Consider the following 27,779-nt stretch of genomic DNA (forward strand, 5'->3'; position numbering starts at 1 on the left):
ATGGAAGATGAGAACTCTACTACTGAACCACTACTGCCCCCTAGCTTTTACTGTACTCGTCCTAAATCAGCTAGATCAACAGGGTGGAAGTTCGGGCACTCTGAACAAAGGCCTTCGGTGATTTTTTTTCCACCTTCAAGGAATGTATTGAGGAGCAGAGGCATTTGGAGTAGGACAGTTTTATTGTTAAGACACCAGGGCAGTCAGCATTTTCTCTACTGAATCCATTTCATCTATTCCCTTGCCCAGCTGAGTTTCTCTAAATTGGCTCCAAGTCCAATGACTACAAACACCAGCTCTTATTTTTTAATCTAAGACATTCAGACAGAAATGCCATCAGAGGCCATGCCATCTGCTTTTCCAGAGTTAGACTGTGTACTGGCTTCTCTGGTTCTTGCTCCTTTCACGGCTCCTTCTTGTCCACCAGCCCAAGTACCTCCATACCTCTTTTGGCTACAAAGTCCCTCACGCAAACTTTTCTTAACGCCTCTTATGCTAAGATTTTGTTGGCATTCTCTCTCAATTCCCCTCTTTGGAACAAGTCTAAACACCGAGGATTGGTTCATTTTGCTGATTTGTTTCTCTAGGATGCTTTCTTTGTAGGGCTGGACAGGCTATGTGCAGAACTGGTGTAATCCCATAACCAGAATCAAGTGTGTGCTATGCCCGTGCCGTGCCAGGCATCATGGGGAATTCCCTTCCTCTTTGATAAGTTTACAATATGGTGCAGAAGGAAAGCTTTAGAAGTAAATTAAAAAGTGCTGTCCAGAACCTTATAAACATTATGCAAAGTGAAAGAAGTCAGACACAAAAGGACAAATAGTGTATGATCCCACTTATATGAAATATCTAGAATAGACAAATGCATAAAGAGACAGAAAGGAGATTAGTGGTTGCCAGGAGCTGTGGGGGAGGGAGGGGCTTGTGAAGTGGCGGTGTTGGAGTTATTGCTTAAGAGATACAGAATTTCTGTTTGGAAATGTATAGTGGTGATGTTTGTACAACATGGTGAATATAATTGATGTAGCTGCATTATGCATTCGAAAATGGTTAAAATGGTGGAGTAAGTTGGAAAAAGTGAGAATGGTCACACACCTTAAAGAATGTAATCAAAGCTGTTGAATTTTGCCTACAGAAAGTGTCGAAATGGTGTATCTTTTGCTGTGCACATTTTCACCAAAATTGGAAAAAATGGCTTTTTTTTTTGTTTTATATATGTATATATTTACCACAATAATTTTTCTTTTTTCTGCTTAAAAAAGATGGGAATGAGATTTTTACTTTAAAGAGAGAGAAAGGGAGAAAAGGTAGAAATGCATCTAAGCCAGGGGAGGCATTTAGGAGCCGAGGTCGGGGCTGAAGTTACGCCAGGTTCCCTGAATGGCCGGCAGCAGCACGTGCTGCTGGGCTCTGCCTCCATTTGTTTCTCACTGGGGTGAAGTTCACCTCCACCCTGCAGGCTCACGGCCCGGCATATAAGATTGTGCAATCTGGAGCTGCATAAACTCTCCTACTCCTGTGCCTGAGTGGAGGCCTCCTTTTCAGAGCAGTCACGGAGTACCAGTTACACTGAGGTTACACTAATCACTTCGCTGATCATTAACTTTGGGTAATTCCCAAGGGTTTGATAGACTGGGCTAAGTGGCACTGAGCCTATGGAAGTACCCACTTTCCATGTAAACAAGAAGGGACAATAAAACTCATACTTGCTGATGGAGTGGTTGAGTTTTCACTCTGTGTGTCTTGCATTGCCAGGATGGGTCTGATTTGAAAGAACCCATACCAAAAAACCAAACCCGTTGTCGTCAAGTTAATTCCAACTCGTAGCGACCCCGCGTGTTACAGAGTAGAACTGCTCCAAGCCCTGGTGGTGCAGTGGTTAAAAGCTATGGCTACTAACCGAAAGGTTGACAGTTTGAATCCACCACCCATTCCTTGGAAACCCTATGGGACAGTTCTGCTGTGTCCTATAGGGTCGCTAAGAGTTGGAATCGACACGATTGCAACAGGTTAATGGCTTATAGGGTTTCCTTGGCTGTAACCTTACTGAGAAGGAGCCCTTGTGGAGCAATAGTTAAGCGCTCGACTGCTAACTGAAAGGTTGCCTGTTGGAACCCACCAGCTGTTCTGCTGGAGAAAAGACCTGGTGATCTTCTCCAGTAAAAATTACAGCCTAGGAAACCCTATGGGGCAGTTCTACTGTGTCATATAGGGTCGCCATGAGTTGGAATTGACTTAACAGCACACAACAACAATCTTAAGGTAGCAGATTACCAGGCCTTTCTCCTGTGGCACAACTGAGTGGGTTTCAAGCACCAACCTTTAGATTAGTAGATGAGAACAAACCATTTGCACCACCCAGGGCCCTTTTTAAAAGAACAAAGCCACGGAATTCCAGATCAAGTTTCTTTTAATGTGGATGTGGTAGATGGGGTTGTCCAGGCGTTGAGCGTGGCATTGTGGGGAGACAGACAAACATGTAACTCAACCCAAGTAGCACGTTCTTCCCTGGGACTTACGATCCCTCTGCTCCCCTTCAGGGCACAGGGTAGGGTGGATGGAGCTTTCCTTGGCTTAGCATCATTGCTTTTCACTCCTGGGATGGTCTTCTTTCTGGGTGTGTGCTTCAGCAAGATGGGTTTCTTGGGTACCATGAAGCTGCTGGTGTCCACTTCTAAGGGGATCTGTGGAGAAAAGCAGGCAGAACTTTGAGGAAAACAAAAGGGGCCACCTGCTACTCAGAGCTGCAAAGTGTCAAGTTCCAAAAACCAAACCAGTTGTCATCGAGTTGACTCTGACTCGTGGCATCCCCATGTGTTTCAGACAGAGTAGAAATGTGCTCCATAAGGTTTTCAATGGCTGTGATCTTTCAGAATAGATCACCAGGCCTTTCTTCTGAGGTGCCTCTGGGCGGACTCAAACCTCCAAATTTTTGTTTAGCAATTGAGTGTGTTAACCATTAGTACCACCAAGGAACACCTGGGTCAAGTACAGAGCCCTCTAAGTAAGAGAAATGATTTAGGTGTGGTTTTTAAAAAGTCTCTGTTTCCCCCCATCTAAATGGTTCCTAAAGTTCTTCCTAAAGTCCAAAGTCTTTGTATTGCCGGGGTGGGCCTGATATAAAAGAACCAAAATTAAAAATAAAAAAAACTATCCCATTGTCATCAGATTGATTCTGACTCATGGCAACGCTATGTGTTACTGAGTAGAACTTCAGAGAAAGACAGGGTTAGAGGCATGATGCATCTAGATTCTAAACCCTACTTTGCAGCAGGCTGACACTGCAACTTGGAAGATGAAATGGGAGTCGCCCAGATTAATGTCTAGGAAATATTCATGGGTTCCTCACCACACTCACCTGGCTTCCTGTAGACCCAACCCAAAGACCATGTGGACTTTCTAATAAAATTCCATTAAAAGTAGAGAAAAGGCTGACTCACTGGGGTCTCTTTGCATGTCTCCAAGGAGAAGTTCTGCGGAAGCAAGACGAAGGAGGCCTTCAGGGCAAGGAGAGCCAACCTCAGGTCAATGCAGTTCCAAGGCCCGGCCCCAAAGGGGAAGAACACATAGGGGTCCAGCCTCTTCTTGTTGTCCTTACTGAACCTAGTTGAAGACAATGAGAGCATTACCAAGATGAGAAAGCAGAAACATCTTTGCTTTTGGGCATTCATATAAATTCAAATGAGTGAAGGAAATTTTTTGGTACCTGTGCTTCCCTGCTTTCTCCCCATGGCCTGGCAGTACATACTTTTGTTACTGTAATCTGCTGGTAAGTCGATTCCAACTCATAGTGACCCTATCTTGTTGAATGAGTGAATGAATGAACAGATGAATGAAAGTACATGAACAAATTCAACAAATTCTTATTTAACACCCGTAATGTATAAGGCACTGTTATAGGCTTCATGGGTATTGTCTTAGTTATCTAGTTCTGCTGTAACAGAAATACCAAACCAAAAAAAAACAAAACAAAACAAAACAAAACAAATCTGTTGCTGTGGAGTTGATTCCAACTCATAGCGACCTTATAGGACAGAGTAGAACTGCCCCATAGGGTTTCCACGGAGAGGCTGGTAGATTCGAACCACTGAACTTTTGGTTAGCAGCCATAGCTCTTAACCACTTCACAACCAGGGCTCTAGAAATACCAAAGTGGGTGTTTTTAAAGAACATAAATTTATTCTCTCACAGGCTATGAGGCTAGAAGTCCAAATTCAGGGTGCTGGCTCTAAGGAAAAGCACTCTGTATGCACTCTGGGGAAAAATCTTTGTCTCAACTTCCCTGGTGTTCCTGGTGTTCCTTGGAGATCTCCACATGGAATCTATCTTTCCCTCATTTTGTTTTCTTGCTTCTCTCTGTGTTTAATCTGCTCTTTTTAGATTTAAGACATGCCCTACACTGATATGACCTCATTAATACAACAAAGAAAACCTATTCCGAAATGGGATTACATTGTTATATTGTTGTTAGGGGCCATCGGGTCAGTTTCAACTCACAGGGACCCTATTACAACAGAACAAAGGCACTGCTTGGTGTTGCGCCATCTTCCCAATCATTGCTATGTTTGAGCCCATTGTTGTAGCTATTGTGTCAATCCATCTGGCTGAGGGTCTGGCACACCTTAGACCTCAAAGTGACATCTTTGCTTTTTAACACTCTAAAGAGGTCTTTTTGCAAGCAAATTTGCCCAATGCAATATGTCATTTGATTTTTTGACTGCTGCTTCCATGGGTATTGAACAGAACAAGGGGACATTGCATGGTTTAAAATCAGGAAAAGTGTGTGTCAGGGTTGTATCCTTTGTCATACTTATTCAATCTGTATGCTGAGCAAATATTCAAGAATTGCACTATATGAAGAGAAACACTACATCAGGATTAGAGGTCAACTAAATAACAACCCTCAATATGCAGATGACACAACCTCTCTTGCTGAAAGTGAAGAGGACTTGAAGCATTTACTGATGAAGATCAAAGACTACAGCCTTCAGTGTGAATTACACCTCAACATAGAAAAAACAAAAATCCTCACAGCTGGACTAACAAGCAACATCATGATAAATGGAGAAAATATTGACGTTGTCAAGGATTTCATTTTACTTAGATCCACTATCAACACTCCTGGAAGCAGCAGTCAAGAAATCCACAGGTATTTAAAAAAAAAAAAAAAAAAACCCTGTTGCTGTCGAGTCAATTCCAACTCATAGCAACCCTATAGGACAGAGTAGAACTGCCCCATAGAGTTTCCAAGGAGTGCCTGGTGGATTTGAACTGCTGACCTTTTGGTTAGCAGCTGTAGTTCTTAACCACTACACCACCAGGGTTTCCTCTGCAGGTATAAGGGTTAGGATTTACAACACTTATTTTGAGGGGAAATATTTCAATATATAACAAGTGTATGGGTTGAATTGTACCCATAAAAAAGATATGTTGAAGTACTAGCTCCCTGTACCTATGCATGTGAAATTTGTTTGGCAATAGGGTCTGTCTTAGTCATTTAGTGCTGCTATAACAGAAATACCACAAGTGGATGGTTTTAACAGAAAGAAGTTTATTTCCTTACAGTAAAGTAGGCTAAAAGTTCAAATTCAGGGTGTCAGCTCCAGGGGAAAGCTTTCTCTCTCTATCGGCCTTCTCATTAGTCACATTGGATTAGGACCCACTAGGAGCTTCTCCACACGAGGACCCCAGGTCCAAAGGAGGCGCTCTGCTCCTGGCACTGCTTTCTTGGTGGTATGAGGTCCCCCTATCCCTCTGCTGGCTTCTCCCTTTTATATCTCAAGAGATTGCCTCGGGACACAATCCGGTCTTGTAAATTGAGTCCTGCCTTAGTAACACAACTGCCACCCGTCCTCCCTCATTAACATCATAGAGGCAGGATTTACAACATATAGGAAAATCACACAATACCAGGAATCATGGCCCAGCCAAACCGATACACACATTTTTTGGAGGACATAATTCAGTTCATGACAGGGTCTTTCAAGAAGTTACCAGTTAAGTTAACATGAAGTCATACTGGAGTAGGGTGGGTCCTAATCCCATCTGAGTAGTGCCTTTATAAAAAAGAGAGACACAGAGAGAAGATGGCCATGTGATGATGCAGTTATGCTGCAGCTGCAAGCCAAGGAACACCTGGGGCCACCACAAGCCAGAAGAGACAAGAGAGAATCCTCCCCTAGAGCCTTTGGAGGAAGTCAGCCCCAGCTGACAAACCCTGAATTTGGACTCCAGCCTCCAGAACTGTGAGAACTGTGAGAAATAAATTTCTGTCATGTTAAGCCACCCAGTTTGTGGTGCTGATATGGCAGCCCCAGAACACCAACACACTGGAGAGCAGAGATGAATAGAGTATAGTCCCCACCCTTGAGAAAGGTATGGTGGGCGGGACCTGTCTGTGCTCACAGGGGACACACAGCAGTCAGGCCCCCAGGAGAGGAAGGGAGAAGGAAGGGCACACAGGAGAGGGAGAAGCTGAGTCACCAGGTAAGCTGGCCAAGGTCTTGTGGAAGAGGCGGTGTCTGAGATGGACCATGAAAGAAGGTGGTGTTCCAGGAGTGGGGAGGAGAGAAAGACCAGCAGGAGCAAGATGCCAAGGTGTGAGATACAGGTACATCCAGAGAAGGTGGGCATGTCTGGGCAGCAGAGCCAATGGAAGGAGAGACAAGGAGTCCAGGAACCAGGCTGGAAGCGGGTCAAATTCGTCCATGTGGTGGCTACATATTTGACCATGTGGCCAGTCTGACCCAAAAGACCAGGCCTGGCTGAGTGGCGACACTTTTGTTATTGCTGTTGTTGCTGCTGTCGAGTCAGTCCCTGACTGGTGGTGACCCCATGCACAACAAAATGAAATGCTGCCATCCCTATGCTACATATGAGATCATTGGGACCTATAGGCTGTTCATTGGCTAATGTTCAGAAGTAGATTGCCAGGCCTTTCTTCCTAGTCCCTTTTAGTCTGGAAGCTCTGCTGAAACCTGTTCAACATCACATCAACACGCAAGCCTCCAATGACAGATGGGTGGGGCTGTACATGAGGTGCATTGGCTGGGAATCGAACCCGGGTCTCCCACATGGAAGGCGGGCATTCTACCACTGAACCACCACTGCCCCTCTGTGACACTTACTCCAGGTGAGTAGAATGTAGGATTAATTCCTCCTGTGCCTGACCTACTGTGAAAGACAATGGAGTTAAATAGGTCCCAGGTTATTCTCTTGATTGGGACCATGAGGATTGATGCAAAAAAGGACATGGCCTTAACATCCTTGATTGAGGCTGCTCCTGTGACTGCTGCCATCCACATGCAAGGTGCAGAATCTTTCCCACTCCACTGCTTGCTTGGGCTTCCAATGCCATCCCTGATCCCTGCCTCATTTGTTAGGCTTTGATCCCACAGTGAAGCCAGAATACGACTTCCCATAATCGCAGCTGGAAAATTAAATTTTCTTTTCAATACATCTTTACCCTTCTTGCTGCAGATTTGCCTGGCTCCAAGCCAGTCTCCCAATGGCTTTGGTGTTAATATCTGGCCAAAAACTCCCCAATGTTACAGCTACTATAAGCTAGTCCTGGTGTCACTTTCCTGAATATAGTTAATTAAATTTCGAGCAGTGTTCAAACAGAGATCATAAAACTCCTTAGCTAGAGATAGTGGGTTAGGTGTTTGTGGCCAGCATCTGGGTAAACATTCGGGTTATCTCTCTACAATGGTATCAGTGTGGAATGGGTGGACGCATTCTGGAATTGGGTGGGAGATGGTACTTTCTAAGGCTCCTTTAAAAATCCTTCTGACGCTTCTTAGAAGTGAGGATGGCAGGATTTGGGCTGGCTTACTTTGGACATATCATCAGGAAAGACCAATCGCTGGAAAAGGGCATCATGTTTAGTAAAGTAGAGGGTCAGCGAAGATGAGGGAAGCCCCCCAAGAATGGATGGACACAATCGTCACAACAATGGACTCAAACATTTCATTGATCATGGAGATGGCGCAGGAATGGCAATGTTTTCATCTGTTATAAATAAGGTCACCATGAGTCGGAACCTACTTGATGGCAACTAACAAAAACAATAATGATGCTTCCACCTTTTAGATATCTTCCACCTTTAGATACTGACCCAAGAGAAATGAAAACACGTGTCCATGAAAGGCTTATACAAGAATGATCAAAGCAGCATTATCGATGTTAGCCCCAAACAAAAGACAACCCAGATGTCTGTTACAAGGAGAATGGATAAGCAGGTTGTGGTCATCCACACAACAAACTATTGCTCAGCAATAAAAAGGAAAAAGCTACCCGAAAAGCATATACTGTACAATTCCATTTGATGAAGGTCAACAACCAGCAAGACTGATCTGTAGTGATAGAATCAGAACAGTGGCTCCTTATGCAGCGGGTGGAGATTGACTGGGAGGGGCCATATGGGAACTTTCTGTTGTCATCGTTGTTGTGTGCTGTCCAGTTTGTTCCGACTCATCGGTACCCTATATACAACAGAACGAAACACTCCCCTAGTCCTGAGCCATCTTCACAATAGTTGTTATGCTTGAGCCCATTGTTGCAGCCACTGTGTCAATCCATCTCATTGAGGGTCTTCCGCTTTTTTGCTGACCTACTTTACCAAGCATGATGTCCTTCTCCAGGGACTAGTCCCTCCTCATAACATGTCCAAAGTACGTGAGATGAAATCTCACCATCCTCGCTTCTAAGGAGCATTCTGGTGGAATTTATTCCAAGACAGATTTGTTCATTCTTCTGGCAGTCCATGGTATTCAATATTCTTCATCTACACCATAATTTAAAAGGCATCAACTCTTCTTTGGTCTTCCTTATTAATTGTCCAGCTCTTGCATGCAAAAGAGGCAATTGAAAATACGATGGGTCAGGCACACCTTAGTACTCAAGGTGGCATCTTTGTTTTTTAACACTTTAAAGAGGTCTTTTTGCAGCAGATATGCCCAATGCAAAACACCATTTGATTTCTTTTTTTTCTTCTAAATTTATTTATTTTGTTGTTGTTATTGAGACTATACACAGCAAAACATACACCAATTCAACAGTTTTTACATGTACAATTTACAATTTAGTGACATTGATTACATTCTTCAAGTTGTGCAACCATTCTCATCCTCCTATTCTGAGTTGTTCCTCCCTCATAACATAAACTTACTGCCCCCTAAGGTTCTCATCTAATCCTTCGAGTTTCTGTTGTCTATTTGTCTCCATATAGATAGTTCTTAAAAGAGTATGATGCTCAAGGCAGTCCTTTTTTACCAGTTAAGCTAAACTACTGTTCAGTTTTAAGATTACTTCAGAGGATATTTTTGGTTTAAGGTTTAAAGACTACCTCAGGACAATAGTTTCAGGGGTTCTTCCACCTTCCATGGCTCCAGAAAGTCTACAGTCCATGGGAATTTGAAATTCTGTTCTACATTTTCCTCCTTTATTTGGGATTCTTCTATGGAATCTTGGATCAAAATGCTCAGTAATGGTAGCTGGGCACCATCCAGTTCTTCTGGTCTCATGGCAAAGAAGGCAGTTGTTCATGGAGGCAATTAGCCACACATTCCATTTCCTCCTCCTATTCCTGACTCTCCTTCTTCCTCTGCTGTTCCAGGCAAACAGAGACCAATTGTTGTGCCTTGCATGGCCATTTGCAAATTTTTAAGACCCCAGGCACCTCACAATGAAGTAGGAGGTAGAACAGAAGCACCAAACACGTTATTAGACCAATTAACTGCAATGTCCCATGAAACTATGACTGTAAACCTTCAAACAAAGGAACCAAATCCCATGAGATGTTTACATGTACATAAGCAGCCTCAGCAGCTACTCTTTTTTTTTTTTTGTCTTTGTTGTAAATATATCTATCACACAACTTTTGCCAGTTCAACTTTTTACAGGTGTACAAATTATTGACAGCAATTACAATAATCTGCTGAGCAATGCTACCCTTAATTAGTGCAATTATTATATCACTGATATCTGATTTCTTGACTGCTGCTTCCATGGGCATTGATGGAGGATCCAAGTAAAATGAAATTCTTGACAATTTCAATATTTTCTCCGTTTATCATGACGTTGCTTATTGTTTCAGTTGTGAGGGTTTTTGTTTTCTTTATGTTGAGGTGTAATCCATACTGAAGGCTATATTCTTTGCTTTTCATCAGTAAGTGCTTCAGGTTCTCTTCACTTTCAGCAATCAGAGCAGTAGTTCCCTACCAGAAGGTGGAGATTGACTGGGTGGGGGGAAGGCATGAGGGAACTTTCCAGGATAATGAAAATATTCCATATCTTGGCATGGTGGCTACATGGGTATATAAACTTATTGAAGTGTGTACTTTTGATCTGTGCATTTTGCTGTATATAAACATTTTGTTGTCATTGTTGTTAGCTGCCATTTAGTAGGCCCTTGACTCATGGCAGCCCCACCTGTTACAGCGTAGAACTCCTCCATAGGGTTTTCTTGGTTATAATCAGTTTGCCAGGCCTTTCTTTGGCAGAGCTGCTGGGCGGATTCGAACAGCCAACCTTTAGATTAGTAGCCGAGTGCTTAACTTTTGTGCCACCCAGGCTCCCGTGTATATTACTTCATAATAAAAAAACTTCTGTAATAACAGAATTTCAAACTCTCATGGACTCCAGACTTTCCGGAGCTTTTGAGGCTGGATGAACCCTTGAATCTATTGCCCTGAGGTAATCTTTAAATCTTAAACCAAAAATATCCCCTGTGTCTTCTTTAAACCAAACAATAAAAATCAACCAATAGTTTGGCTTAATTAATAATGAACATCTGCCTTGAGCTTTGTGCTGCTTTAAGAACTATTTATTTGGGATCAGATTGACAACAGCAACTCAAAAGGTTAGATAAAAAGCTTAGGGAGCAATGAGTTTATGTTAATGGGGGAGGAACAACTCAGAAAAGGAGGGCAAGAGTGGTCGCACAACTTGAAGAATGTAATCAGTGTTACTAAATTGTACATGTAGAAAGTGTTGAATTGCTGTATGTTCTGCAGTGTTTATTTTCAACAACAACAACAAAAATAACATAAATTATTTTTTAAAAAAGTTCCATAGTGACACAACTCTGAAAGTTCCCAGAAGTTGAAGCATCCAGTCTACTTACCTCTCAGGACAGAACTCCTCTGGCTCAGACCAGTACTTGGGATACCGCTGCAGAACATAGGTGGGAATGATCACCACTCTTCCCTTGGGAATAGTGACCCCATTGATCTCAACAGTCTTCTTACAAACTCTCTCCAGATGTCCCCCCAGAGGGAAGAGCCAGAGGCTCTCATGCACTATCATATCCAGATACTCCATCTGGAAGAGGACCTCGTAGGTGGGGTCTGCCTGCAGAAGAGAAGGACTTATTTATTTATTTCATGTATTTGTAATTTTTTTAATTTTGGTGAAAATATATACAGTCATATATCATTTCAGCAATTTCTACAAGTACAATTCAGTGGCATGATGAATCTAGGAAACATCTCACAACATGGATGAATCTGGAGGGCATTTTGCTGTGTGAAATAAGTCAATTATAAAGGGACTAATACTGTATGAGACCAATATTATAAAAACCCATGAAAACGTTTACACACAGAATGAAAGAATCTTTGATGGTTATGAAGTAACCACAGGTAGGGCGGGAAAAACACTAACTAGACAACAGATAAGTGGCAACTTTGGTGAAGGGTAAGACAGTACACAATAATGGGGAAGTCAGCACAACTTGAACAAGGCAAAGTTATAGAAGCTTCATAGACACATCCAAAATCCCTGAGAGACAGAGTTACTGGGCTGAGAGCTAGAGACCATGGTTTCAGAGGATATCTAGCTCAATTGGTATAACATAGTTTATAAAGAAAATGTTCTACATCCTACTTAGGTGAGTAGCATCTGAGGTCTTAAAAGCTTGTGAGGAGCCATCTAAGATACATCTACTAGTACCACCCCATCTGGAGCAAAGGAGAATGAAGAAAACCAAAGACACAAGGGAAAGATTAGTCGAAAGGATTAATGGACCTCCACCAGACTGAGTCTAGAAGAACTAGATGGTGCCCAGCTACCACCACCGACTGTTCTGACAGGGATCACAATAGAGGGTCCCAGACAGAAGAGGAGAAAAATGCAGAACAAAATTCAAACTCACAAAAAAAGACCAGACTTACTGGTCTGACAGAGACTGGAGAAACCCCGAGAGTATGGTCCCTGGATACCCTTTTAACTCAGTACTGAAGTCACTCCTGAAGTTCACCTTTCAGCCAAAGATTAGATAAGCCTATAAAACAAACAATAACACACATAGTTCAACCATGTTTAGGAGACTAAATGGGCACACCAGCCCAAAAGCAAAGACAAGAAGGAAGGAAGGGACAGGAAAACTGGACAAATGGAAAAGGGGAACCCAAGGACAAGAAGGGGAAAGTGTTGACACATCACGAGGTTGGCAACCAATGTCACAAAACAGTATGTGTATTAATTGTTTAATGAGAAACTAATTTTCTCTTTAAACTTTCACCTAAAACACAATAAAAAATTTTTTTTAAAAAACCACCTCCTCACAGATGGTTTCCAAGAACACTTGATCTCAACCCAACCCCATCCCCACCCTCTGCTCACTCCACAGTCTCTGACCTGTTGTCCTCTTCTATTTTCTTCACTAAACTTATCACCATCTGAATTTATCTTGCTCATTTATTGGTTTGCTTGTTCATTGCCTGTCTGTCTCCTCCCACCCGGGAGCAGTTACATAGCAAGCACAGGTAGCACATCCATGAACTTGTCCCCATCCCCAACCATTACAACAGTAATGAGAGCTCCTTGAGGCCAGAGTCCTGGTCTAGCTGTCTACCACTACGTCCCTGACAGCTAGCATGACTATGGTCTGGTCTACTCTGGCATTAACAAAGAGTTTCTGAATGCCTAGAGGTCAGGCCACTCTGCACATATTATGTAATTTCAAGGCATTCTTAACCATTCCACAATTTCATTCCTGCCTTCCTAATTAGCTCTTTTGAGGCAGGATTCGTATTTTGCCATGTTCCTTTGAGATCCTGGAGTCAGCATCTGGTGTCTGATAACACATATTCCATGGCCCAAGGACCTTAGCATCTCCCTTTCTGGGGATATTCTAGGGTTTGGATTCAGACTTAAAATGTGAGATTAAGAAGCCAGGATTGTTGGCCCCATGGAGGTTGCCAGGCCACATCACCTTGTTGGGCAAGGCACTGTTGATTTCCTCTTGAAGCCTCTCTTGCACCTTGGGGTGAGTGGTGAGGTTGTAAGCTATGAAGCTGAGGGTTAAGCTTGAGGTTTCATATCCAGCAAAAATAAAAGTGACGACTTGAGCAGCAATCTCCATGTCCGTCAAAGCTTTGAGGGAAAAAAAAAAAAAAAATGGCACCATGAACAGATGTAGAAACAACAGACCAGATTCGGGGTACCTCCCTGGACTGTGGACTTAGAGAGAAGTTTCCTTCTGGTATGTTCCTGACTCTTTGGCCATAAGAATTTTACTATCCCTCTTCTGTTCTTGTGAAATGCCAAAGCGAGAAAGAAGAAAGGAGCTGGGAAGCAGAAGCTCTTAGGAGCAGATGGTGAACTAGGAGCAATCATCCCACAAAGTTTAACTGGAAGATGATGATCTGGTGACAGTTCGTAAGAGAAGAGGGTAGTAGAAAGAGATTAAAGGCTAAAGGGTTTTTGTGAGCTGGAGACTAGAGATAATGAAAGTCAACCTCCTCATTTTACTAATGATAAAGAGGACACTGGAGGCAAGAGGTGACTTAGTCAAGGTCACTGTGAAGTAGAAGCTGAGCCAGATCCTTTAGTATAAGGTATGTTTTTACCAGGTAGCCTGGGTGGTGCAAGCAGTTAAGTGCTCAAATACTAGCCGAAAGCTTGGTAGTTTGAACCCACTCAGAGGCACCTCGAGAGACAGGCCTGGCAATCTGCTTCCAAAAGGCCACAGCCTTGAAAACCCTAGGGAGCAGTTCTACTCTGCACACATGTGGTGGCCATGAGTCAGAATCAACTCCACAGCAATTAACAGCAACAACAACATGTTTTTAACAGAAGAACTTGGTGTTTATAGCTGGTAATGTAATGACTTGTTCTTGGAAATTACTAATGGTCTCTTACATGCAGGCTTTGAGGATGGCCTCAAGTCAGCGTGGAGGCAGGACCCTGAGTACCTCTAGGATGTTACCTTTAGGGGACTGGTTTGCCTCGCTGGATTCAGGGCTACCTGTGGCCTGGGAATCAATCATTAGCTACAGCGAATCCACATGGTTCTGGAAAAGAGAGCTAGAGAAGGGAGAAAGTGAAGCTGACACAGCCCAAGAGAGACTTGAGTCTTAGACGTCACTCATGGCTCCCACAAGAAGAGAGGCCACTCCTGTGGTTCCCAAGCTTTAGCCTGTGTCACATCTGGGGACGTTGTCTGAGCGAAACCAGAAGGCAGTCACCTCCTGCTCTGGTCTGCATCCTACCCAGTCCCACCTCCCACTCCATTCATTTTTAGAGCTGGCCTTAGGCAAAAATACTAAAGTAGGAATTTCTAAAATTATGCTTGCATCCAAATTATATTTTTAGATTTATGTATATTTTTGAAAATTCAAAATGTTGTACAGTGACTCATAATTCAATACATAAAGATACGTTCTATTGTGCTATGGCATTTTTGTGTGTTTCTTTCTAGTCCTTTCTCAAGCATTGCTTATGTAGATAAGCTCACACTCTGTGTACAATGTTGTATTTTGGTATTTTTCACCTAGCATTATGGTTAGGGCATTTTGGCATGCCCTAAGAAATTCTTCAGCACACAGTTTACAGCACCTGTTTGTAAGATTCCATCATATGAGCATGCCATCATTTATACTACTCCTTTTGATTTTTTTTTTATTTTTATTTATTTGTCACTAATGCTCCAAAGAACAAAATTTCTTTAGAATTCTTTGGTACACCATTCTAATTATTGTATTGGAATAAATAGATTTTTTTGAAGTGGAATCCCTAGGAAAAGGATAGGTCTCATTATGACTTTTGATCCATATTACCCGTTTTCTAGACAGTTTGAATCAATGTGTAGTCCCACTAACAGTGCCCATACCTCCGACTCTTACCAACATCACGTATTATTATTTTTTAACTCAAATTTGATAGGAAAATAAACTATAATCTTTTCTTAATCCACATTTTTTTGTTATTAATGAGGCTGAAAGTTTTCCCATGTATTTATTTGCATTTGTATTTCCTCTTTAAGGAATGTCTTGGTATTTTTCTTATTGATTTGCAGAGCTCTTTGTAATTAAGTCTACTAATGCTTTATTTATCATATTTGCTACAGACATTTTGTTCAGCTTGGTATTTGCATTTTTAATAAAGTAGATAAATATTGTTTAAAATTTCTTCTCTTGTCCCTTTTTGCAGACTTCTTCCCTTCTTCAGACTGGGTTTCCATATGCTCTCCTCTTCCTTTCCAGAAAAGGTCATGTTTGGGTTAAAAAAAAAAATCAGTTCTGACTCAAGGCAGCCCCATGTGTGTCAGAGTACAACCGTGCTCCATAGGGTTTTCAATGGCTGCAATCTTTCAGAAGTAGATTGCCAGACATTTTTCTGAGGTGCCTCTGGATGGATTCAAACCACAACCTTTCAGTTAGTAGCCGAGTGCTTAACCATTGTTCCACCAGAGCCCCACCTATGCTTAGGTAAAGCAAACAAACAAAAAACCCACTGCTGTTGAGCCGATTCTGACTTATAGAGATCCTATAGGGTTTCCAAGGCTGTAAAGCTATACAGAAGCAGACTGCTGCATCTTTCTTCCACAGAGCAGCTGGTAGTTTTGAACCGCCAACCTTTCAGTTAGCAGTTGATTGCTTTAACCACTGGGCCTAGGGGCCCACTCTTGAGTCCAAAACCCAAAACCAAACCTGTTGCCGTCTAGTCGATTCGGACTCATATGTAGGTCCTATACATAAATTCGTGTTGAGGAAGCCTGGGGCAGTGGGGAAACATCATGGAATCTGGGGCCTCGATTCCTGAACTCAAATACTACCTCTCCACTTGCTTGCTGTATACGTTTGCGCAGGTCATGTAATTTATCTGAACAATGGATAAAATTGTACAAGAGGACAATTTGGAGATGAAATGAGATAATACTGTGAAAATGCCTATCAAAACACCTGTATCGTATGAACTCATAGAGGTTATCTTTTTTTCTTAATGAGAAATTTGTTCATCGGCGCATTATTTGCAAGATTAAAAAAATAGAATTAAAAGAAGAGTTATATTAATGATGGCATACTCACATAATGGAATCTTATACAAGTATCGTAAACTATATACTAAAAAATTGCTTCAGGTGCCATTGAGTCAATTCCAACTCCTGGTAACCTCATGTATGTCAGAGTAAAACTGTGCTCCATAGGGTTTTCAAGGCTGTGATCTTTTAGAAGTAGATCCCCAGGTCTTTCTTACAAGGCATCTCTGAGTGTTACCTTTGGTAACAGCCAACAGCTTAATTTCTTAGTGCATGGGGAAATGCCGTAAGAAATTATTTCTTTTTTCATAATGAGATACAATGACTGGAAATAGCTTAATGGATAAGTGCATCAAAGGACCTGTGCATTTAAATAATGGACCACAACCTAAGTCTAGAGAAGGACTCTCGAGCAGTATGTGATGGGAATCAGTAGCAGGCTGGGGTAGGAGATTCACTGATGAAATCTCTTAGGTCTTAGATTATTCCTCTCTGAGCAAACACCGAGTGATGTCACAGGCACCCACACAAACCAACCCCACAATCCAACCCACCCTATAGAAGAGTGTTTTTGTTTTTCCACACATCATCCCTTCTCTCTGCTTTTGGTCAAAATTTGACAAATGAGAGAATTTGGGGCCCAAAACATGTCCATTTGTCTCTGCAAACATGATTAGCCCCAGGAACACTGACACTGAGTATTGCTGAGTAGCCAGGGATCTTGACTGTCTGGGTTCAGCCTCATCTATCACAGGGCTTTGGGAAAGTCAGAAGTTGAACCCATCTCCTCAATTTTTCTGCCTTGCTACTACCAGCTGCCTTTCCATCTAGTACCAGCAAAGGGGCACAGACCACCTGGCCATCATCTTGTCTCCATCTTTGTTTATGACAAAACTCTTCCTACAAAAGGGACAGGGATCATAACCACTTGTTTCTTGCTTACTCTAATGTCACAACAACCCACCTTCAACTCTAGACAGTCCAACTTTGTGTCCAGCTTCTCTGCTTCTTGGCCTGCTACCCCTGGAACCTGGCTGCTCAGGTCATTCAAATTCTACCTGGATCGTTAGCATTTAGGTCCAGTTCTAGACACTTAGATAGTTCTGGGTGAAGCCAAGAGCTAATCCTTAAAGCATGTAGTTTGAACTAAATGGGTATGCAAGAACCACCCAGGCAGATGTGCCTCTGTGACCTCACGTTGGTGTCTGGATAATGGAACTAGCGGAGCCTGGTAGGTGAGGAGCCCTGGGCTTACCCTGCATCCACTTGCTAGCCGTTGCTCCTTAAGATGCTGGGTTACATTCACAAAGAAGTCACACTGCTCCCTGGAAAGCAGAGACACATTCATCCTTTCCAGCAATGGCACAAGGAAAGGGAACAACTCTAGGGTGGTATGAGAAAAAGAAAACATCAATAAACTCCAAACAGGGCCACCTAGAGCAGAATCCAAACCCCATATGGGACCCATGGTATCTTGGGTGGGGAGGCTATTAGGGATGTGAGATTTTGGAAATGACCTCCACCACCCAGAAAAAGAATACAAATAACTGTGCATAAAAATAAGAATAGCTTCCATTAATTGCTTAGCGCCTGCTCTGTGCCAAGGACTTTACGTGCATTGCCTCATTTAGTACTCCAAGTCTCAGAGGTCATTTCCATTATTACACCCATTTTACAGGTGAGGAAACTGAGGTGAGAACTTGCCCAAGGACACACTCTTCCCCTGAGGTTGGCATACTGAATTCAGACTTCTAGCCTACTAGACTGTGAAAGAATAAATTTCCCTTTGTTAATCCACTTTGTTAATCCACTTGTGGTATTTCTGTTATAGCAGCACTAGATAACTAAGGCAGTACATAATATACTAGCACGGTCACACATATGCATGCTTCATCAATAAATAAATATACAAATATTTGTGATGCATGCTCAAAAACTTGTTGCTTGTATGGATATGCAATCAAAAGAGCTTGGAGACCCTGGAATATACTGGAGTTGTGTATCAAGGATTTGCTCTATTTTAAAAATATTTTAAATATACTCTTGTAAAACCATACTGTAAAAAATAGAGACTTTTTCTAGTGATGCCAACTGTTTACTTTATTTATTCCCTTTCACATGCCTTAGCTCATCTGATCCTCTCAGTAACCCTATAGGTGCAGCAGTGGAGGGCAAAGTACTGGGAAACGTGGCATGTTCAAAGATGGCTAAGGGTCAAAGCTGAGTATGTTTATGTTGCCTTTTGGTAGGGGAAAAGGTCTTTGTACCTATGAGGAAGATCAGGGGGTTGTTAAAAGGGAAGGAGATTAACTTCTTAACGTGGTCGTGAAAAATATCATCCGGGTTATTGATGGAATCAGTGTTCACACCAAAGGAAGTGCTGGCGATGACATCCAGACCACAGGCTCCAAAAATCCTAGGTTGGAAAAGATAACTTAAAAATGTAAGAAAATCAAACAGAGTTAGCAAAGGCTTCAAGTGCCAACTCACGTGTCCTGCGCCCACCTCAGTGTTGGACTCACTGGGCAATCAAGAAGAATAAACCAAACCATCCTACCATCATTGAGTATCTGCAGTGTAAGGGTTCTGCTGGTATGGTGAGGATATGGAGAAAAAAATTATGAAATGAATATCAGAGAATCAATTAGAGAACAACTAAGTTCTCATCTCCAGTGGGCTGGCTGTCTGCTTTTCTAACAAACAACCAAAGAAGGAATGAATCATGAAGTTTAGCCATCAGAAAGGGGTTCGTGGAAGAGGGAAAATACAAGTCTAGCCTTAAAAGTGGAAGAGAATTTAGATAAGTGGAAAGAAAAAGAGAGCATGGTGAGCATCATTTGTCATAGGGAAATGTAAATTAAAGACACAATAAGATAACTCTACACACCCACCAGAATGACTAAAATGAAAATGACTGACAATATTAAGTGTTGGCAAGGACGAAGAGTAACTGAAACTCTCACATATTGCTGGTGCAAATGCAAAATGGACTGCACCTCTGAAAAGCGGTTACGCAGTTTCTACCAAAGCCAGTACTGGGTCATAGGTGACCCAGTAATTCCACTCCTGAGAATATATCCCCCAGAAAATGAGTGCTTATGTTCACCAAAAGATATGTACAAAAATATGCATAGCAGCTTTAGTCATAACAGTCCAAAACTGTAAACTCCCAAGCATTCATCAACAGTAGAATGGATAAACAAATCCTAATATATTCATAGAAGGAAATATTAACAATAATGAAAACAAATGAACTACAGCTATACCCAGCGTGGATACAACCAACATTAATTTCACAGACATAATGTTGAGCAAAGGGGGCCCGAAACAAAGACAACTACTACATGATTACTTTTGCATAAAGTTCAAAAACTTACCTAGAGTGATAGCAGTAGAGGAGTAGTACCCGGGCACTACCCTGGCAAAGGTGTGGGCAGGAGCACAAGGGAACTTTCTGGAATGCTGGAAATATTCTATATCTTAATCTCGTTTGTGTTTACACAGGTGAGTCAGTGTTGTTATTGGATGCCATCGAGTCGATTCCAACTCGTAGTGACTCCATGTGACTACAGAACTACCCCATAGGGTTTCTTAGGCCGTAATTTTTCTGGGAGCAGATCACCAGGTTTTTCTCCCATGGAGCAGCTAGGTGGGTTTCAACTGCCAACTTTTCAGTTAGCAGCCAGGCTCTTTAACCACTGCACCACCAGGACTCCTCCGCAGGTTAGTACATATGTAAAAATTCACCACACCATACGCTTTAGATCTGTGCAGATTCTCATTCTTACAACTTTGGGAAGGAGAAATATACATCTTTGCAAAAACTTTTGTCCAAGTCACTGTCTCTCCCTCCCCTCTCCAGCCCATCACTAGGGAAGATGTTTTGAAATGATCGGTATTCTAAAGCAAGAGGGTCCTTCCCTCAAAACTTCATTGAACAAGATATGTTTTGGAGATTTGGAATATGTAGATTTATTTTGTTTCTAAAAACAATGCCCTGTACTTGAAGGCACTCAGCCAGCCAGCCAATGCCAATGTTGAAAGCTGCTTTAACACTCAGAAAACCATGGCTAGCAGCTACAGCAATTCAGCATGCATCTGTGGTGTCAAGAGGACAAAGAGAGACCAGCAGGCCCTCAGCAAGAGCACAGGAAGTGAGGCCAGTAGGGCTCCTCTCCTGGCGCTAATTGTTTACAGAAGAGAGAAAATAGAGGTTGAGAGGGTCTGAGTAGGGGCATGAAGTTTGAGATGTACAGGAGTTGCTCAGAAAATACTCAGATGTTGAATGAATGAAGGAAATGCTGCAGATGGTGTCAGAAGCCTCCCTCTAAGTTTTCCCTCCTTTCTGCTAAGCAGCCTAGAGCAGATGCTGGGTAAATAGTCCAAGTTGCAGGGCGTGTCATTCATTGCCCTTCAGCTTTTAGTTCTCACCCTTTGCCTCCCTCAAGGACACCCCACTGTCCCCCCTGCAGACACATTCCTATCCCTTCCTCTTATCTCCAGTCAATGAGTTTCCATTTATTCTTAACTAAAATGCTAAGCCTCTAGGCGGGATGAAAGGATGCTGCAAGGGGAGAGAAGGGTTTATATTTTAATCGGAATCTGATCTTGGCTCAGGCCTTTGAGGGATGGAAGACTTCCCAGCCTGCAAAGGCCCAGTGTCTGGGCAGCCACACCGGATGCCACTGGAACAGCCAGACCCACTTCCACGCTCCATGGCCTGGCCTGCAGGTGCACAGAGTTAGCTCATGACTGAGGCTTCAGGTCATCATTTTAGTGTCAGTAAAATTCTCCCATACTTTTTTATAACTGTTGTAAACTCATTTAGGCTCTGGGCCTTTTAGCCCATGCTGATAACAGACAGGACTGGGAAAAGGCCAACGGGACTTGTCTTGCTTCATACTTTTGTAGTTGTTAGGTGCTGTCCAGTCAATTTCAACTTCTGGTGACCCCATGTGATACAGTAGAACTGCCCCCATAGGTTTTTGTTGGCCGTAATATTTATAGAAGCAGATTGCCAATTCTTTCCCCCACGGAGCTGCTAGGTGAGTTTGAACCGACAACCTTACAGTTAGTAGCCAAGCCCTTAACTGTTTCACCACTGGGGCTCCTTTGTGTCATACTATCTTCTACAAAAAGAGGGGGAGAAGAACATCCTGAATATTTATGCCTGGGCTCCTGGACCAAAGCCCCATACATTCATCTTGCTCCGATCCCCAGACACCATGAGAGGCCACCACATCTCCACTCCTCCCCAAGGTCCATACTCACTCCGTCATGTTCACTGCCTCATCCCGAGCCACTTTCTTCTCAATGTTTTGAGCTAGCATGTCTCCGTGGTGTTGATGAGGGGAACATCTGGAGAAAAACAATAGCCATTTGCATTCAGTCATTGGTGTATCCATAGGAACCCAAACAAAAAACCAAACCCATTACCATCAAGTTCATCCTGACTCATGGTAACTCCCTGTGTTACAGAGTAGAACTGCACTCCATAGGGTTTTCTTGGCTGTAATCTTTACAGAAGCAGATTACCAGGCCTTTTCTTCCACAGAGCCACTGGGTGAGTTTGAACCACCAATCTTCCAGTTAGTAGTTGAATGCAAACCATTTGTGCCACCCAGGGACCTATAGACAACCAGCCTCAAAATAAACTCTTGGGTGTATTTACTATAAGACCTCCATTAATCAGAACTGTTGAAGAAAGGAAGGTTCAGGATAATTAAAAGAGGAAGGGGGTATACCGATTAATGAGATGGAGCAAGAAAAGGACTTTTTTTCACCATGGTTCTTAAAACGTTTCTGAAGCTTGACTCTACTTTCTTGCTTTTGTAATTCAGGTCCATGAATATAAGTCTTTCTTGGACATGGGACTTAAGAATCATCTTAGTTTTATCAATCACCATGCAAGAGAGGAAATTGGCTGGAGCTCTAGATGGAAGGACAGCCTTGGTATGGTGGGAAATGTTTAACAACCGGCTCTCCAAGGGTAAAAACCCTGATTTGTGGTGTTTACTAGTTTCCCTGGTGTAAATACTCCCACCATGGCTAATTTCAAGCTATCAAGGTGTTGTCTCAACATGAGCTGGGAAGAGATGTGTACAGTTAACTCTCACAGGCAGTACAGTCTGGCTCCAGTTCACCACTGGGTGTACTTTCCCTGGAAAGAATTTTTTTTTTTTTTTAATTCCAGCTATGAATTTATTCTGCTGTCCTCTGATCCCTTTTGCTTAGAGGCCAAGTACAGATAAAAATCCAGACAAATTGAGACTTTCAGTTTGTTTCTGGCTAATGAAAATTCGCAACAGTACAAACTCTGTCCTTTCCTTCAAGATGCTGGAGGTTTTATAAGAACTATCCAACAAGCTAACTGTGGAGTTTGCAATTTTAAATTTCTCCTAAAAATTTGTTTGGAGTGACCAATGTGGTTCCTACTCACAGCCCACCCGCCCTTCTTTCCCTTAAGGAAGTATTCTGCTTCTCTCCCGGGGTTAGAGGACTCGTTTTTTCCTGTATTTCCACAACTTAAATTCCTTTCTCATGAGAGGATATGTTCTTAAAGCACTTTCCGGAAGTTTCCATAAGCCCAGCACAAGAACCTCTTCCCAGTGTGGGCAAAGCCCCAAGAGCTTCCTCTCTCCCTGGCTCCAGGAAGGAGAAGGGAAGTCCTACATGGTCATTCCCACTGCAGGCTTCCTCATGTCCCTGGGATCTGAGCCCATGATTCCCAAAATACCCCTGCCCCAGGTTCCCAGGGATTAACAAGTAGACCAGACACTCACAAGAAGAGAGAATGTCATCACCATACTTGTATTTGAACACTTGAGTTCTGTGACCTGTTTTCCCTTCTTTGCTTCTTAAAAATACTGATTTATGTATACCTAAACCATGTAGTGCAAACTGTTAGCCTGAGCAAGCTAACTGAAAAATTGGAGGTTTGAGTACACTCAGAGGTGCCTCAGAAGAAAGGCCTAGTGATCTACTTCTGAGAAATCAGCCACTGAAAACCCTATGGAGCACAGCTCTACTCTGACACTCATGTGGTCGCCATGAATTGGAGTTGACTCAATGGCAACCGGTTAAATCATGTTGTTACACATATTATTGATATAATGGTGTTGCTCAAGTTTACCTATAATCTAAGAATTTAAGAGAATTTGAAATCAGATATTTAACTTCCCTGACAGAAGGTGGTTTTATATCCTCAGGGTGGCTTTCTTCCTTACGTACTCAGGAACCTAGGTTCCTGTCTTTTAGTGCCATTATCTGAAGTTGATAGATCCATTGATTAATATCTGATTCTACCACTAGAGTGTAAGGCATGGGCATGTTTATGTACACTGTTTATCTCTCAATGACTGGCATATAGTAAATCTGTACTGAAGAAAGACAAGAAGGATGGGAGAGAAGGAGAAAGTGAGAGCATAAAAGGAATAGGAGATGACAGAAAGGTAGAAGGAAGAGAGGAAGGAAGGGCAGAAGGAAAGAAGAGAGGGAAGGAGGAAGGGAACCCAATGATAGGAAATGGCAAGAGCTCCAAGACCCGAGACCCTGACCCCCTCCCCACCTGCCAAGGCATCTTCCCTCTTCTTGGTCTTAATGGCTTTGAGCCTCCCAGGCCCACTTTTTGGGGCCAGCTTACCCATGCTTACTTCCTTGAGCTTGCCACCGCTGAAGGCTGGAAAGAGAAGGACTGTGATCCACTTCCACTTCTCATCATCTGCAATGCTGACGCTAGATGACAGACCTCCATCTAACCCTAAGTTCTAAAGAGGATTAAGTGAAAGAAAACAATCACAGCTTGGGTTGGAGAATACAGCTTGGGAGTTTATCCAAGGTAGAATTAGATGCATTACCAAAAAATTTTTTGAATCAAATAATGTGTGACATTGCCTCTTCCTGGAGTGTTTAGCAGTGGGTTGCCAAGGTGGGCAGTCAGGGAAGAAGACAATGTGTCAGCAGGTCTGAGATGGTTTGCTGAGATCTAACTCTGAGAACTTCACACTTTGCAAAGCAGAGTGTCTCTGTCACTAGGGTAGGGTGTTCTAAAAGGAGTCCTTGCAGCAGAACTAACCAGTCTATTTCTTTATTTCTTTGCCAGAGTCAAGCTGAGGAGATAATTGGGTATGAATGTTTCTGAACAATGAGTTTTTAGTCTAATACAACACATTGGAGAGAAGATTGTTGAAATCTTGTGTGAAGAGTGGATGACACCCCTTCCCTTCCACCACCCTCTTTGAAATGTGAAGAAACTCAGGTACCTAAAGGGTGTGCATTTTGCCTTGGTCATAAGCCCAATTTGAGCCAAAAATGGTACTAGAAACCAGGTTTGGAACATTTGCCATTAATAACAGCTTGAGAAAAGTAGAAGAGAACTTTCCAGAAAATTGGAGTCCAGCATATTTAAGCACTATTTAATGTTGGTATTACTGTGCTGTGGGTGAATGGAAGGGTGATTACGAAATTGATTAAAACATGATCTTGGCCCCAGAGACACCAAAGAATTAATCTCCAATAGTGGAATTGTTGTTATTATGACAGGTGGAAGTGGGAGAGATTTGTACAGGGGCCCACCCAAGATCTCTCAAATCCCCTTGCATGTGACACTGGGAATTGACAAGGGCCCCTAATCCATCATAATCACTTAGATCCTAGCTGCCATGACATATGGCTACTTTAACTTTTCAAGACGATAAACAACATTACTTTGGATGCCACCATTGGCTATTGTAATTTCCATATTAACTTGCCTTTATTTTCCGAAAATCACCATGGTTCTCAGGCAACTGGCCAGCCTCTTAGATTCTGGGCTGATTTTAAAGAGTCAAGGCATATTTTTCAAAGCCCTCTGTTATGGATTGACTTGTGTCCCCCAAAAATGTATATCATCTTGGCTAGGCCATGATTCCCAATATTGTGTGATAGTCCACCACTTTGTCATCTTATGTGATTTTCCTATGTGTTGTAAATTCTATCTCTATGATGTTAATGAGGTAGGACTAGAGGTAGTTTTGTCAATGAGGCAGAACTCAATCTACAAGATTAGATTGTATCTTGAGTCAATCTGTTTTGAGATCTAAAAGAGAGAAGCAAGCAGAGAGACATGGAAACCTCATACCACCAAGAAACAACAGCCAGGAGAGAGTGCATCCTTTGGAACCGGGGTCCCTGTGCTGAGAAGGTCCTAGACGAGGGAAGATGGATGACAATGACCTTCTCCCAGAGCCAACAGAAGGAGAAAGCCTTCCCCTGGAGCTGGCATGCTGAATTCAGACTTCTAGTCTCGTAGACTCTGAGAATATAAATTTCTGTTATAGCAGCACTAAATAACTGAGACATCCTCATAACAGGAAATGAAAATATGAATATGGAAAAGGGCTTTAAGCATGTTAATTCATAATTCATTCCTATTTCAGGTTTAGAGTGAGGGAAAGGAAATAACCAGTGAAGAAAACCCAAGTTGACCTAGATTCCTCTCAAGAACACACGTGTAAGAAGCAAGCTTTCATTAGAACCTACCCGTTGATTGGTAAAAAGGGTGTAGAATTCCTTGACCGGAACTGTCTTGATGAGGACAGGATCCAGGATGGTCAGGCTAGGCTGTCTGCCTTGATAGATGCTGTTGCATGCACCAACACCCAAAACAAAACAAGAGGTAAATAGACTATTTATTTTTCACTTGTATGATTTAGCAATATCAATCACATTAATCATGCTGTGTAACCACCAGCAATCATCATTGCCAAATCTTGCATCACCATAAACAGAAACTCACCGATTCCTCAACAATGACTCCCCCTTCCTCCCACCCCTGGTTGTTGTTGTCTTGTGCCGTGGAGTCGATTCCGACTCATGGTGACCCATGTGTTACAGAGTAGAATTGTTTCCTTGGCTGTAATCTTTACAGAAACAGATCACCAGGCCTTTTGTCCACAGAGGTGCTGGGCAGGTTCCAACCACCAACTTTTCGTTAGCAGCTGAGCACACACTGTTTTTGCCAGCCAGGGTAACCGCTGATAAAAATTTGGCCTGTATGTTTTTACCTGTTCTAGATATTTCATATAAGTGAGATCATTCAACATTAGCCCTTTTGTGAATGACTTAATTCACTACTTAAAAAACGTTTCCCAACCCATAGTTTGCTAGTTAGCAAGCTTAGCTTTTTGGTTATTTTCTCTCTAGGAACTTCATTATTAAGCAACCCTCTTTTCATTTTTCCCCTTATCACTTAATTAAAAATCTGAGTATCTAATTACAAGGATATAGCCTAATATTTTTTTTCACTATCTCACACCTACCTATCGCCCAGTTTTTTATCAAGCATCCTATCTTTCAGCCATGTTGAAATCTTTAGTCCTTACTGGGCACAGAATATTCCGGAGAATTTTTGCTTTGTTCTGCTTTGGACGTGTTATCTTAAAAGTTCCATTTGAATCAGTTTTGACAAATCTGGTTACTATGACCCCTAATAAGATACAGAACATCTCCCCACCCCAAGACCATATGGAGTGTATTCCTTCATGTTTAGCTTCCTTTGCCCAAAATAATGATGGTGAGATTCGTACACATTGGTATAAGTATCCATAGTTTGTTTCTTCTTATTGCTGAGTAATAAGTATTTCATGATATGGATATGCCACAGTTCGTTTATTCATTTTCTGTTGGGCATTTGGATTATGAATAAGGATATTGTTATGGATTGAATTGTGTTTCCCAAAAAGATATGTTGAAGTCCTAATCCCTGTACTGGTGAATGAGATCTTTTTTGGATGTCGGTTTTTCTTTGATGTGATCAGTTAAGTAAACAAGGTTATACCAGAGTAGGGTGGACCCTTGTCTCTTCTGAGTGATGTCTTATAAAAGGGGAGAACAGGAGATAGAGTTACATAGGGAGAAGATGCAAAGGAACGCCAAGGATTGCCATTAGAAGCCCTGAAAGAAGTATGGATCAGTTCCTCTCTCAGGACCCTCAGAAGGAATCAACATGGCCAATACCATGATTTGGTCTTCTAGCCTCCAGAAAAATAAATTTCTGTTCTTTAAAGCCACCCACTTTTGTATTTTGCCATGGCAGAACTAGAAACTAAGGCAGCTGCTAGGAACATTCTAATACAAGTCTTTTTGTGACATGTGTTCTTATTTCTCTTGGGTAAAGACCTAGGGGTGGAATCACTGGACCATAGGGTAAATGTATGTTTAACTTGAGAAAAGTACTGTCAAACCATCCTTTAAAGTGGTTGTGCCATTTTACACCCCTACTGGCAATGTGTAAGAGTTCCAGTTGCTCCACATCCTCATCAATACATTTCTCAAGATCCTACTCTGATATTAGTTCCTCCAAGAAGATTCTGGAAGGGTGAGTCCTTGTCTTGTGCCTGATTCAGGACCCTGAATGCATAATTGTGGCCCATATACTGGCTGATTAATTTTCAGGTTGACTAGGATATTGAAATGCCTCCCAATCCACTATACAAGTGACCAGCTTTGAATGTCAGGGATGTTAGCCAACAAAGAT

The 27,779-nt window shown here is 42.3% G+C and overlaps 1 non-coding gene and 1 pseudogene across 1 annotated transcript; both read right to left on the reverse strand.

The window, feature by feature from the left end:
- Nucleotides 1–1,510: 1,510 nt before the first annotated feature.
- LOC101350745 (cytochrome P450 3A21-like) overlaps nt 1,511–27,779 on the reverse strand; it is a 46,043-nt pseudogene continuing 19,774 nt past the window's right edge.
- Nucleotides 7,040–7,110, reverse strand: TRNAG-UCC (transfer RNA glycine (anticodon UCC)). The gene has a single exon. It is a non-coding gene; the product is annotated as a tRNA-Gly (tRNA).

Source organism: Trichechus manatus, unplaced genomic scaffold, assembly GCF_000243295.1.
Source record: "Trichechus manatus latirostris isolate Lorelei unplaced genomic scaffold, TriManLat1.0 scaffold00151, whole genome shotgun sequence".
Lineage (NCBI taxonomy): Eukaryota > Metazoa > Chordata > Mammalia > Sirenia > Trichechidae > Trichechus > Trichechus manatus.